This window comes from Mustela nivalis (genome assembly GCF_964662115.1).
Source record: "Mustela nivalis genome assembly, chromosome: 17".
Taxonomy (NCBI): Eukaryota; Metazoa; Chordata; class Mammalia; order Carnivora; family Mustelidae; genus Mustela; species Mustela nivalis.
In genome coordinates this window covers 45,212,153-45,227,302 of record NC_139036.1, presented here as the reverse complement: position 1 = coordinate 45,227,302, position 15,150 = coordinate 45,212,153, and positions in this window count along the sequence as shown.

The window sequence follows — 15,150 nt, the reverse complement described above, 5'->3', positions numbered from 1 at the left end:
GAGACGTGGAAATGGATTCTTCTCTATTTCCCCACCTTCTCCTAGCCAACAAATACACAGCTTCAGAATATCAAAAATGTCCATGAATTTCCAAGCTTTTAACAGTGGAAATCTTAGTAATTTCAATTTTTAGAAAAGGTATACATTTTATTTTTTAAAATTTTATTTATTTGAGAGAGAGTGACAGTAGTGGGGAGAGGGGCAGAGGCAAAGAGAAGCAGACTCCCCACTGAGTGGGGAGCCCCACGTGGGGCTCGATCCCAAAACCCTGAGATCATGACCTGAGCTGAAGGCAGCTGCTTAACCGACTGAGCCACCCAGGCACCCCCCAAAAGGTATACATTTTCAATAATTCCATGGGACCCTTGGCCTGCTAGCCCAAAGGTTTCCACTGCCGAGTTCAAGAGTCCCCCAGGAAGTAAGTTACGTGGCTGCTCTGCTCTATTCCCTGTGCTCAGGGCTGTTGTCATGAGACCACCCCCCCCCCCGTCTCTGGGCCATGAGGGCCTCCAGCTGCCCCACTGTGTGTGACAAGGGGGCACAGGCTGTAGGGGTCACAGAGCTGTGGGGGTGAGGCAGGGCTTCTAGCAAGGAGGAAAGGACGGAGGGAGGTGAAGAGGAGAGACTATCAAATAGAGATAAGGGTCCTGTTGGGGGTTCTGGCCTTGTGGAACCTTAGAATTCAGGGAGGATCCTTGCTTAGGGAAGCCAGCCTCAACAGAGAGTCAGATGACCGTCTATTTCAACAGTAATAATGACAGCAGCTGGAATCCTTCATGCCTTACAAGCCTCCTGCCTTACTGGTAGGAACATAACACAGTCAGGCACTTTGGAACCCACTTTGGCAATCCTTCCGAATGTTAACCTGGAGTTACAGTAGGGCTCGGCAATAACACACCTGGGGATTTACCCAAGGGAGCGGAAACATGAGTCTGGACAAAAGCTGGTGCAGGAACGTTCGCAGCAGCATTATCCGCAGTAGTGAGGAGGGGGAGACAAGCCACAATCCTCCCACTGGTGAATGGACAAACCACGTGGTCTACCCACCCCACGGAATAGCACTTGGCCGTCAAAAGGAATGACGATTGGAGGCAGAGCGCTGCGTGCGCGAGCCTTGACAATATTCGGCGGAGTGAAGGAAGCTGGTCACAAACCACCACACATCGCACGATCCTGTTTACGGGAAATGTCCAGAAGTGAAAAATTCATAGAGACAAAAAATAGAGCAGTGGTTGCCTAGGTCTGGGCCGGGTTGTGGGTGGGGAGGGAGGATCAGGAGTGGTTGCCAACAAGCCTGGGTTTTGGGGGGCAGGTGGTGAACAATTCTCTGAAAGTAGGGTCGTGGTGATGGTCGCACAATTCTGTGAATGTACGACAAAGCGCTGACTTGTACACTTGAAAAAGGGGGAAACTTATGGTCTGTGAATTCTCCCAATACACCTGTTATTCAGAAAGATGCTAGGTAACTGTCGGGTGAGTTGATTGGTACTGCACTTAATTCTTAAAGAGAGAGAGGGAGAGCTAGGGAAGTGGCCCTAGTATAGCAGCGTGCAGCACAGAACCTGCAGTCCTACTGTGACCTTAAACAGGTCCGTCAGTCTTTATGGGACTCAGAATCCTCATCTGTAAAATGGGTACCTTGATCTGAATGCTATGCACACAGCACGGCCTGGAATGCAAGGGCATTGTCACCATTAGAGACTGTACGCGACCTCCTCACATTCTTTTCTACTTCTCAAGCCCCCTAAAGTGTGATCACCCTTAGAGGACAAGGATAATGAAGAATAAGGAGAAGGAGAAGCATTTATGAGGGTCTTCCATCTGCCGCTCTCTGTCAATTCCTTCCTGCGTGATCAGCACTGCAGGACACAGCAGAGTGGGAAGACCACAGTTGTACCTAATCTCCATCAGGCATTTTTATCTCACAACATTTTTTTTAAATTTTTTATTTTTCATAAACATATATTTTTATCCCCTGGGGTACAAGTCTGTGAATCACCAGGTTTACACACTTCACAGCACTCACCAAAGCACATACCCTCCCCAATGTCCATAATCCCACCCCCTTCTCCCAAACACCCTCCCTCCAGCAACCCTCAGTTTATTTTGTGAGATTAAGAGTCACTTATGGTTTGTCTCCCTCCCAATCCCATCTTGTTTCATTTATTCTTCTCCTACCCACTTAAGCCCCCATGTTGCATCACCACTTCCTCATATCAGGGAGATCATATGATATCACAACATTTTTTTTTTAAGCGAGCTCTATGCCCCACGTGGGGCTTGAACTCACAACTTCGAGATCAAGAGTCACACGCTCCACCGACTGAACCAGCCAGGCGCCCTGACGTCAGGCACTTTTGCCACGGGCTAATGATGGTTTGTTAGTTTTTCCATTTCATCCCAGAAAAGTGGTCTGGTCTGGAGATACCATGCATTCATTCATGACTGACCACCATCTACAGGCCAAGTTCTGTGCTCTAGGACGGAGTGGGGGCCGGGCCAGTCCAGAACAGACCCTGGATTGGCCCGGTCCTTATGGAGCTTCTGTGATGGGGGAGGTAGATAATAAAGAAGTAAACCTGTAAAGAATGCATTTTCTTGCCAGCTATAATGCCATCGAAAGAACTAAAATAAAGGTGGGAGGGACTACCTTACACAGGTGTTCAAGCAAGTTCCCTTGACAAACTGTCTTGTGGGCTAAGATTGGATGGGGACACATGAGGAAGAGGGAACTGAAGTGGGAACAAGCCTGACACATTTCGGGAACAGTAAGAAGGCCAGGGTGGCCGGAGCTGAGGACGCAGCAAGGGGAGACCCTGAGGTCAGAGGAGGTCCCATTACACAGAGTGAGCAGGTCTTCGTTAGGGACTTGGTTTTTGTATGTAGGGCAGCTGGCTGCATGGGAAGGGTCTCCAAACTTCTTGCAAGGGGGAACGGGAGGGGAATAGCAGAACCCCAGGGCATGGTGTCTAGTATGGGGTCTCCCTATGCTCCCAGCAGTGGCGTGGGGCTGGGTCATTTGCAACAAATATTTGGTTCCCTCCACAATGTCCAGCTGCCAGACCCCACCTCTGGGTGAGGTGGAGGAAGATTTTTACCACTGGGGCCTGCTATGGTGCCCCCTCCCTGAACACTGCCTCGTGAGGGTCTTTCTTCTGGTTGGGCCACGTGGAGCACATGAGGCTAGGGATCATTTTTTGCTTTGCTTTAGATCGAGCCCAGTCTTTCGCTGTGACTTGTTTATGAAAAAGTGGAGGCTCATAGATGCCTACCTGCGCACACCTTGTCAGAGACAGATGGGGGCGCTGTCCCTGCCAGAACAAGGGCGATGCACCAGGGCAGGCGTTTTGCTCAGACCTACATAGGGTTCAGAGTAATTCAGTGGACACTAGATAGGCTGTGTGTGTGTGTGTGTGTGTGTGTGTGTGTCTAAGACAGAGAAAGAGCGAGAACGCTGTGGCAGGAAGTTTTCACTTGGTTAAGTTTTAACAACAAACAAGGAGCAGTTTGTGGCCAAGCAGTCCTTCTAGAGGGAAAAATAAACAAAACAGGGGGCTGAGAAAGCCAGGGATGGGTTTACCGCTCCTGGGGGGGGGGGGAGAAATCCAAAACATCTGGATCTTTCATCTGGTTTCAACAGATACCGTGAGTAGCCACCTCCCCCTTATCCTTGGTAAAGAGAACCTCATTTCGGATGAGGTGCCCATTCCCTCCCGGGAAGCGATCTCTATCCCCCAGCTCAGGGGTAAATCCAGGTGTGATCATCCTTTTTTTCCCTTTTCAGAGATTAATTTGAACATGGGCAGGTAACACAAGACTAGCCAAAGGACTTCAAAGCAAGTTCTGCCGGGTTTGTGAGAAAGTTTCTGTCTCTCATAAAAAGGGACATGAGAAGAAACGTCCTCTTACGTCTGTGATTTACAGTATTGGCCTGTGGTACCCAGCCGTGTGGCAGCCACTTTGACACCATGAGGTGAGCTGGCAAGAACTCAGGGAGTAGTTAGGCAGAAAGACAGAAAAATATCCTACTTCTCAGGGATGCCATTGAGTCCATGACCCTGAGCCCCCTTGCCCAGGTCCCACAGAACTCTGCCTCTCCCTTGGATATGAGGTGCTCCCATCCCCTGGGCCCCCTTTTTGGGCCTCCCCCTCCCAAAACACAGAGCAGGAACTGTCTACTCCCACCACGAAGGAACCAGCTCTGAGATCTTAGAGCAGGTCTCCACGTGTCCTAAAGCCTCTTGTTTTTATACAGTGGCCCTAGCAAGATGTTCTTAGCCTGCATCACAGAATCCAAGGGTCTGCCGTGAAGACGAGGCTTGGAATAGCCCGTGCCCAGCCAGAGTGGGCCAGAGCAACAAGGCACAGTTGTACACTTCTGCTGAGTCACAGCTGATCCCTTTTGTAACTGTTGCCTGTGTGAGAGAGAGGAAGGTTAGATACAGGGTGGCACCTGTAGCTATGGAAAAGAAGGAAATCTCTGGCCCTATCTAAGGACTGACACATGACCTTGACTTCTTAGGCAAAGAACCCGGACAGTTAAGTCATCATTCCCCAAACTTCACGGTGCATCCAGGTAGCTGAGCCTTCGAGCCTGGGACAGCCCAGTGGAATGTGGCTGCTTTGTCCCACAGCCCCCGGACTGTGTGTCTGTGTGTGTGCATGGCGGGGGCGGGGGGGCAAGGTGGAGAGATTGTGTGCCCCTGAGCATGTGCCTGGTCCCACAGACCAGGGTCCTCCAAGGGACCTGCCCGAGTGTGAAGGAAAGACCCCGCCCAGCAATGACGAAGCGGCTAGGACATCTTTCCACAGCATCTGGGAGGAACAGGCAGGGCCGGATGTGGGCCGCTGACCTTCTCCCTTCCTCCTGGAGAGGAAGCTCCTCCTGCACCACCTTTGTGCTGACCACTGGGCGGTTACAAATGCATTCCCTGCCTGTCGGATCTCTTCCTGAAAGTGAGGGGCAGCTCGCCCAGCCCAGCCCCCCACCCTGGAGAAAGCCAGCCCAGGAAAGGAGCAGCAAGGCCTGGCTTCTGACCTGTGTTGCTGGTGGGGGGAGGACAGGGTGTAAAGACCCGAGGCCAAGCCAAGGCCTTCCCCAGGCCTCTTCTAGAGCTTGGCTCTCTCCCCTCTCCCATAAGAAAATAGACACAGGGTCAGAAAGGACTTCCCTGAACTAATAGGACAGAGCCTGCCAAAGGCCCCAACTGGGGCCAGCAGAGAGATGGGTGCATCTCTGGGCAGGGAAGGTGGTCCATAAATTTGATTTAACAAAACACTCCTGCGGCATGTAGTGTGTGTCCTTTATAATTACCACCTTCTGTAACTCCCCTTCCCACAACTGTATGAAGATGGGGCCATCATTCTGTTCATTTCACAGATGAGCAAGTTGAGGCACAGAGAGGTTAAGCAACGGGCCTCAGACGCCCCATCCAGTAAGCGGCAGAACCAGGTCTTGAACCCGGGCTATAGAGTGGATGCTCTTAACTCATAGGCGACCCTGGCTCCCAAAGGTGCACAAAGATGACCACTGCTGGAGCGCGCACCTTGTGTGTACCAGGTGCTATCACGGGGTCCCACTAGGAACCCCCTGCCTGAGAGACCAGAATTGAACTTGCCACAGCTACTCGACACTGAGGATGATTAGGGTGACCAGACCTCCACTGGGAAGGCACCAAGGGCAGCTCTATTGTGAGGTGGGAGGGCAGGACACAAGAGCATGAATTTCATCCAATGGCGGCCCCTGCCACATGCTGTGCTGGGTACTTTCAAATATGTGATTTCATCTGATCCTTCGTAAGGAAAATGAAAGTCAGAGGAGTCAAGTAACCTACCCAAGGATGCACAGCCAGCCACGGACCACGCCCCAACCCTGGTCTCTCAGAGAGCAAGGCCAGATAACTTTCCTCTATGCCAGGTGTCTACTAGTAGCACTTGCTCATTGAGGAAATGGGGCTCAGAGAATTCAAGAAGCCTGCCAAGGTCAACAGGGGGTACGGGGCTGTGTCAGGATTCGAACGCAGGCCTTTCTGATGCCTTGATGAGCAACGATGAAGGTTTGAGGTTCTTTTGGCCCTGCTGTTCTCAGGACTAGGGGGCCCCAGTTGGGGTTCCCTTGGGAGGGAAAGAGAGAATGGAAGACCATCCATACTCTTGTCCTTCCTGGAAGAGAGACCTAACCATGGCCTTGAGCACTCAGGGCACCGGAGGCTGGCTGGTCCCCAGTGTTTGAGGAGGGTGGGCGAGGTGCCCGTTGGCTTCAGTGGGAGGGATGACCACTGATCCTCTGCTCCTACCTAAGGGGTCCTTCCTGCTCCCCAGCCCTAGCTCCTGGCTTACACAAGGATTTGGAGACCCCTACTGCAACCCAGCTCTCCTGATTTAAAAAAAAAAAAAAAAAAGATAGTAAATATTGCCTCCCAAATTGTGTGCTATTTTCTTAAAAGCAGTGGCAGACAAAGAGGCCCCAACAATTTCTGCCTTGCCCTGGGCCCCGTAACCACAGCTCCGGTTGTGGGGGGGAGGCGTAGGGGGGTTCAGTCCCAGCACTGTGGGTGAGCAGGTGGGGGCCGGCCCAGCCTGGGTTGCCAACCCCCTAATCCCTCTCCGGTGGAATGTGCTTGATTTCAGGAGGCTAAGGTTTTGGGGTGGGGAGCTACAGAAGTCCCCTTTAAAAAGCCAAGCGTTCAGGCAGGCCTGTGGCCCTGCTGTTTGACGGTTCTTGATGGATAAGCCCCAGACCCTCTTGTCGAGGCTCCTTGTCCCCCCTCCTCACACGCCCCCTCACTCTGTGAGGTCTGGCTTGTGCAAGGAAGCCTGTCAATGTTGGGACACGTTGGCCCCATGGCCTGCAGCGGGACGGAGGCCTCTGAGGGATGCCTGCTGTCTGGCCCTCTCCTCAGAGAGCTCCCGGAGCCCCAGGCCTCGGGGTCTTGGGCGCTTTCCTTTCAAAGCTGCAAAATTATCGCCATTAATGCAGCTTGTCTCCTGGAGGCCCTCAAAGCACAGCGAAGGGGCCTTCGCTGTGGTGGATTCAGGGCTAGATCAGGCTTATTTGGGGGTGGACTTAGTGGCTGTGGAGTGGGGCTTTTGCCCTGGGAAGGGGCTGTTAAGATCACTCTGGGATAGCTGTGAGTTCAGCTGTGGACCTCTGTGGAGCTGTGGCTCCTGCCTGGGTCCCTCTGAAGCAACCGTAGTGGAGGCCGACGGAGCCGGGAGCAGGGAGGGCGTGCAGCAGGTGAAGTTTCGAGCCCCATCCTGACTATGAGCACCTCCTTAAATTTTGTGCCCCTGCACCTGGCTTGCCTTATACTGGACCTGAACCTGAAGCCCCATTCATCTTGGAAGGAAAGCTACCTCGATTGCTCTCAGATGCCATTCTGAGACTCTGGGGATTCAAGGGACCCCAGAGGAGCCTATATGGCCAGGCTCTGCATTCCGGAGAATTGAGAATCCAATTTGTGTGTCAGCACAGGCCAGTCCTGGGCAGCCAGGCTGGGAGGGACAGCTCGAGGGAAGAAGTACTAGTGAAGTCACCTCTCCATTCTCAAGAGCCTACAGGCTCAGAGGGAGGCCGAGGGCAGATACTCTAGACCAGGACTGCCTACATAGAAACAGAGCAGAAGTGACAAATGTGAGCCTTGTATTCAATTAAGTTTCTGGAAGTCAAAGTAACAAAGGAAAAAGAAACAGGTGAAATTCATTTTAAGAATATTATCGTTTCAGTGTGAATCAATGTCAAAAGGGCGCTTATATATTTTATGTATTTTTGTACTAAGCTGGGGAAAGCTAGTGTGTATTTTATCCTGAGAGCACACATCGATTTGCACTAATCTCAAGTGTTCAATTGCCACATGTGGCTAGCGGCTAGTAACAGGACACGGAGCTAAGATTGTGGGGACAGCACCTGCATTTATTGATTGATTGATTGATTGATTGATTTCGACTTTATTTACTTGAGAGAGAAAGAGAGACAGAGAGCACGAGTGGGGAGGAGAGGGAGAAGCAGGCTTCCCATGGAGCAGGGAACCCAATGTGGGACTCAATTCCAGGACCCTGGGATCGTGACCTAAGCTGAAGGCAGACACCCAACTGACTGAGCCCCGCAGGTGTCCCGACAGCACCTTCATTTCAAGGGGAGAAAATAAGCAGATAGGATGCACCAATGTATGGCGGGTTAGAGGTCTTAAAGAGGGACCTAGAGAATCTTTCTTAAAGATTTTTCAGTCTGGATCAGTCTGCTTCACTTCTTGGCATGTTGAAGACAATCTGGCTTTAGGGATGTTTCCTGAGCTCTGGTTCCCTGCTCCTCTAGAAGCCCTGTCTACGGGGCCTTGTCATACATGTCTCACCCAGAGGTGGGGAGGTAAGCCCTGGACCGGAGGAATCAAGACATGCAGGTTCCAACCCCAGCTAGCTTTGGACTTTGTGTGATATGGGTAGGTCACATCCCTTCTTAAGGACTTAACTCCTCTGATGGTAAATGAGCAGCTTGATTGGTTCTCCATACACTGGTTATCGAGGGCAAGGAAAGAAATTTCTCCACGCCTTCCGTGTCCCCCTCCACACCTAAAATCCAGAAGACTCACTGAAAGGCAGAGGGGATGACACAGGAGCTCCTACGTGCTTGGGGCAGGTCCAGGGGCTGTAGAAAGGAGGACTTCTAGCTTGGCACCCTTGTCCATGTCCCACTAAGTTGCCACCTGCTAAACAGAGCCCCCTCCCGACACAAACACACTGGCCTTTCACAGCTAATTCATGGATGTGTGTTGAGCCCTCCAGTAAGCCAGATCCTCAAAGCATAGCTGCTCAGGGGGCTCACGTGTTGGGGTAAGGCACTGTCCCCCAAAACACAGATGGAATGATTCTTGAGAGACATCCTCTTAAGCCCACTGCCTCTCTAGCTTAGATTAGTTGAGCAGACTCACTGAAAGACACCAGCAGGTCCTTGTCCTCAAGAAGCTTATGATCTAACACAGAGACTTACTATCCATGGAAAGCCAAAACTCCCAGGAGGTGAATGCTAAGGCACAGAGAAAGATGAAACAAGAGGGTAGAGGGGCTGCTATAGGATGGATGGTTAGGAAGCCAGCTGGAGGAGGGGTTGAGATCTGAGCCAGTTTGGAAGAAGGGATAGACCACTTTAAGGAGCCACAGGCCCACAGGTATGAGAAGTTGGGAACACACAGTGTGTTTGGACATGCCAAGTGGGATCTGTGACTTGAGCCCATGGTCAGGCAAGGAAGCAGAGGCTCTGGGTTTGGGAGCTGGAGGTGGGCCAGACCAGGAAAGGTGAGTTCCAGGCCAAGGACATAGTAGCAAGAAGATATTGATGGTTCCTAAGCAGAAGACTTGCATAAGGTGGTATTTTAGGCAGGTGGATTGAAAGGGATGTGCCTAGAGAGGCAGGTAGGTGGTGGAGAGAAAACTGGAGGCAAGAAATTTACTCAGGAGGTCTTGCAACAGTTACTGTGAAAATAATGAACCCTTGAATCTCGTGCAAAGCCCTTTGTTCGCCGTCTCATTAATTCTCCTTCAACTCAGTAAAATATCCAGAGTGGGTATTATCATCACCATCTAACAGAGAAGGAAGCTGAAGCTCAGAGGAATGAATTGATTTGTCCAAAGGATCAAGTCGGAAAAATCAAACTCAGGCTCTCTGTATCCATTCCAGAAGTCTTCCTACTACCTTACGCCTCCACAGTCCAGAAAAATGGGAACCCAAAAGGAGGAGGCAGAGATGACCAAGGAAGGCTCTTGGGTTGGGTGAAGTATGTTCAGAGGAAGGCGGAACTCACTTGAGCCATGCATCCCTCCAAAGCTGCCACATTTCCCTCCTGACCCCGTGCACCTGCTCCCACTGCTGCTGCTACCCCCGGATGCTGGCTAGTGAGGCCTGAGTGCAGACCCCCCACCCCATAACTTTGGCACTTGACCTCCCTGAGCTTCAGTTTTCTCACCTGTAATTTAATGTACCTGCACACAAGGAAAGAATGAGATAATTAGAGTCCTGAGAGCAATCTCTCAGTCAGTTCCTCAAGTCTAAATTAAGCCAATCTGTTGCTCCATGCGCTGTCCCCTCCTTGTCCCCCACAATGAACCAGGAGACCCCACCCGCCCCCGTTATGCTGCCTCTGCCTTCCTCAGACCTCCTCTCCTCCCTCGGATACTCATGCATACACCCTGCTCCATGTGACCCCGAAGAGCCGAGGACTCAGAGGCTTTTCTCTAGTCTGGCAGAGGGCCTCCTAAAAACTGTGCTGATCCCCACGAATGCCTAATGACCCTGGGAATCACTTAGCAAGAGGAAAAGCCAGACCTTTGCCCTGGCCCTGCTCACAGGTGATGGGGTTAATCGGGAATTCTCTTTCCCTTGCTCAGGGCTGTCGGTGGGGGTCTAGGTCCCCGATGACCTGGGGACACATTAGTCAGTGATAAGTGGGGTTTTCCAGCCCCTTTTATCCTGTTTACAATACATTGGCTCTCCTTGGACAAAACCCTGTTTCCCTCCATCTTGCTCCTGGCTGTTATGGCTACATGAGACAATTTGCTGATGGACTGTCCACGGAGGGCAGCTTGCTTGGGCGCCCCTCCCCACCTCCCACAGCACCCGGGGCAACATCCCCTCCACCTGGTGGGTCTTGGAAGGAGTCACAGATGCTTGTTTTTCTTGGCTCATTGCAACCTCTGAATTCAGAAATGTCATCCTTTCTGTGTGCTCAGCTCTAATGGAATGGGCTGGGGAGCAAACCCAGAGGCGGTGAGATTATGTTTCTCTGGCTTGGGAGAGTGACTAGAGTTTTGCTGCTGGCCAAAGCAGAAGCCATCAGAGGTGTCTTATCTTCTCTGTGGCAAGGCCGTCTTTGGGTTGAACAGCGGGCTGAACCAACAGCTCCCTGGATTGACTGGAGCCTGGTGAATGACTGGAGCCTGGACTTAGCTCCCCTCTCCCACTGGTAGCTTGGGCAAGCAAGTTAGTTTCTTGGAAGCTCGGCATGCTTGTCGAGAAAACCAGGGTGGGGATGCTGGTCCTGCCTCCGCCCCCAGCCAGGTAGTTACAGCACAGAATGAGAACTTGTTGAGAAAGTGCGTAAGGAGGAAGCATTTTGGGGAGCACTCTGCCCTGGCTTCAAGTGATGACCCTGTTGAGAAAGTGCGTAAGGAGGAAGCATTTTGGGGAGCACTCTGCCCTGGCTTCAAGTGATGACCCTGTTGAGAAAGTGCGTAAGGAGGAAGCATTTTGGGGAGCACTCTGCCCTGGCTTCAAGTGATGACTCTTTCAGCAAGAATGACTCCTCTGATGGAGGCAGTTTCTAATTGCCTGTAAGTCTATCCTCAACAAATTCCAGCCTTCCGAAATGGCAGGCAGGTAGAATACTTGGGAGAATAAGTTGATTAAAACCAAGTCCATGGCAAGGCAAAGGATAATCAGCAAGCACATACCTTATGCCAGCCACAGAGCTGGGGAGGCACAGCAGAGAAAGCCGAGTCTCCTGCCCTCAGGCTGGTGGACGCAGAACGGGGACACCCGTGCCAAGTGCCAAGTACAAGCACGAGGTGCATATGCAGGATGACACGGGCTGCCCAGCCTGGATGTCAGGGGTGCTCCCCAAGGGAGGTGAAACCAGAGACAAGACCTGAAGGAGTGTGAGTTAATTGGGCCTGAGGCAGAGGGAAGGGTGTCTGAAGCACAGGGAATAGTGGATACAAAGGCAAGAGGACACAAAAACCACCGTGAGAACAGTTGCCATCATTTTAGTGAGGCTGGGGGTTGGAGAATGGCCAGGGATGTGGGAAGGAAGGAGGGCTCTGTCTGCCAAGATAAGAAATTTTTACCAGATTCTATAGGCACCAGGGAGCTCTCCCAGCATACGAATGACCACAAATCTCTGTGTTAGAAGGATCGCTTGGGCATCATTCAAGAAGATGATTGAGGGCGCCTGGGTGGCTCAGTGGGTTAAGCCGCTGCCTTCGGCTCAGGTCATGATCTCAGGGTCTTGGGATCGAGGCCCAAATCGGGCTCTCTGCTCAGCAGGGAGCCTGCTTCCTCCTCTCTCTCTGCCTGCCTCTCTGCCTGCTTGTGATCTCTCTCTGTCAAATAAATAAATAAAATCTTAAAAAAGAAAGAAAGAAAGAAGAGAAGATGATTGAAAAGGTGAGGGAGTGGTTGAGGAATGATGGGGCCTCTTACCGGGGTCTCACGGTCCGGTAGGGGAAGTGAGGCTTATTCACAGCTGGCTTGGTGGTGTGTGGTGCAGGTGGGATGGACAGTAGGGACACAGGGACTCAGAAGGAAACAGGAGATGTGCAGGGAGTGGCGGAAAGGGACCAGGGTTGGGGAGTGTCGGGAGCACTGACAGTTTACGAGAGGAACTGAATGAGGCAACCAGAGACACATGACGGATTAATTTGGTTGCAGAGACAAAAATTAAGTTCCATCAAATTGAAAAGGTCAAAAATACTCTTCAGAGGCTTCAAGTTTATCATACCACAAAGGGAACCACCAAGGGAACACACGGGCTGACCCTGGGTTGCCGTGCCAAATCCCAGAATGGTGAGGCACCTCTTGAAGCCAGGTAAGAGGAGAGAGCATGAAGGCATCATATCAATTTTCCTGAAACAGTACTTGACTCCATTAGCCAAGGCTCAAAGCCCTGCAGACGTTCCCCACGCATCTTTCCTGTCGGCATCCCAGCTTCTTCTTCCATTCTGCAGAGACCCTCTGCTTTGGCCCAGGGAAACCACACAGATTACCTGGGACTGCCTCTATCCTGCCAAGTTTACACCCCTCTCCATACATCTTCATCTTTCCTGTACTTCAAGGTCCAGCTGAAATCTCACCTCTTCTGGAAAGCCTTCTTTCATCATCCACATTCAAAGGGATCTTCTCCTTCCCTGCATTCTGACAGAACCTAATTGTCTTTATGACACTGTTACCTTTTCATAAGTCCTGTACCCTGTCTCTCCATCTAGATGATAAACTTTCGGAGGTCAGGTGTTAATTGCTGTGTAACAAACTACCCCCCCCCCATTCAATGGCTTAAAATGTCATCCAGTTTGCTGTTATCTCTTGATTTCCTGGGACAGGAATTCAGGCATAGCCTGAGCCTTCAGTTCCATTCTTCTTCCTGCAGAGGTCACTGGGTGGGATTCAGCTGGTGGACAGACCAGTATAGAGGGTGCAAGATGGCTTCTCCTACACGTCTGGGGCCTTGGCTGGGAGATCTGGCTCAGCTGGTTGTGTTGAGTGGGGCACCTACACATACGAGCTTTCCAGAATGATGATATCAGGGTACTTGGACTTCTTCCAAGGTGACTTGGGTTTACCAGTGTGAGTGCTCCCAAAATCTGGGTGGACACCGCAAGGCTTCTTATGACCTGGCCTTTGAAAACCCAGGATTTCTCCTCTGCCACATTATATTGATTACACAAGTCATGAAGTCCAGCTCAGACTGAAAAAGAAATGGAATTAAACTCCCCCTTTTAATGGGAGCAAAGAATATGATTATTCTAAGAATAATAAGAATTCAAAGAATATGGTTATTCTACATTACTTGCCGTAATGAGCAGTGGGTGTTGGCTGCGGCCGATGAATCACTAAACTCTACCTCTGAAAATAATCAGACGCTATATGCTATTTAATTGATTTTAAATAAGAAATAAAGAACTTCTATGGCAAGCTCATGGATGTTTCACTCATCTTTGTGCCCCAATCCTTGCATTGTGCCTGATAAATAGTATGAGTTTAATGAATATATGTATGAAGACTCGTGGAAAGTGACCACTGGACTAAGTCAGGCTTACTCTGGTGAGCTAGAAAACAGTTCTCTAAGAACAGTTCTCTGTTCTAGAACAGAGGAGAGGTTGGAAGGCAAGCCACCCACAGAGATGTTGGCAGTGTAAATCAGTTGTCCAGATGGCTTAGTCATAAAAGAAAAAGAAAGAAGATAGAAGTTAAAAGTGCAGCAAGATGGAGGGATGGAATTTTCCTCTCTTTAGAGAAAGCCCTATGCCCATATAAAGACCTAAAAGCCTGAGAAACAGAGAGGAGGTCCTCTGGACTTCAGTTTCCTTATCTGCCTTACCCACCTCACTGGGTCGCTGCAAGGTCCAAAGAAGATACGGGCATAAAAATTCTTTGAGAAAATGTAAAATTTCTATCCAGCCTCTAAAATCTCCTACCTATAGAATTTTTAAAAGTCTGTAAACAAAAATCTACACATGACATTTAAGATTCCCCATGACCTAGCCCCAACTTGCCTTCTAACACTATTATTACCCCAAGCTCCATAAATCCAGCCACGGTGGGGGACTGTCTATGTTCTTTCTCCCTTTTTTCCTTTTCTCAAGCAATATGCTCGGCTTCAAACGTCCTTCCCTTCATCTCCATTGGCCAACAAAATAAACATTTACAGGAGCACCTGGGTGGCTCAGTCGGTTGAGTGACTGACTCTTGGTTTCTGCTGAGATCATGATCTCATGGGTGGTGGGATACAGCCCAGCCTTGGGCTCTGCTGGGTGGGGATTCGGATGAAATTCTCTTTCCCACTCCTTCTGCCCCTCCCCCCAGGGGGGGTCTCTCTAAAATCAATCAAGCAATCAATCAAACAATCTTTAGGGAAAAAAAATTTACAGAGTGGTTAGCTTGTGCAAGACACTGTTAAAACTCTATTGATTCTTAAAAACAGAAACAAAAAACTATTGATTTTTGAAGGCTCCATTCATAGGCTATTTAGTCCATGAACCCTTCTCGATTTTCTGAGAAAAATGGTACTCTTGTCATTTGTAGCACTTACTCCACCCCATCATGTAGCTTGAGGGCATGATTGGCCTTCTGAACAGACTACGAAAGATGAGACATTTGAGGGCTATCTTACTTGTATTCTTCGCGCCAGGATCTGTGCCTGGTAATAGTAGGTGCTCATTAATAAATAAATATTAGAATAAACGGAAAAATGTTAGGGAAAGAACGTACATGGGTGGACAGTCTCTGGGGACACAAAGCTGGGTGGGCTCCAGGATACAGGAAAATAAAAGCATCAACTTGTCAAAGGAAGAGGAACATCTCCTCCCTTGGGAGGAACTGCAGATAAGCCTGGGAGGGTGGACACGGGTTAGGTCTATGCGGAGAGACCGAAGCGTCCAAATCCT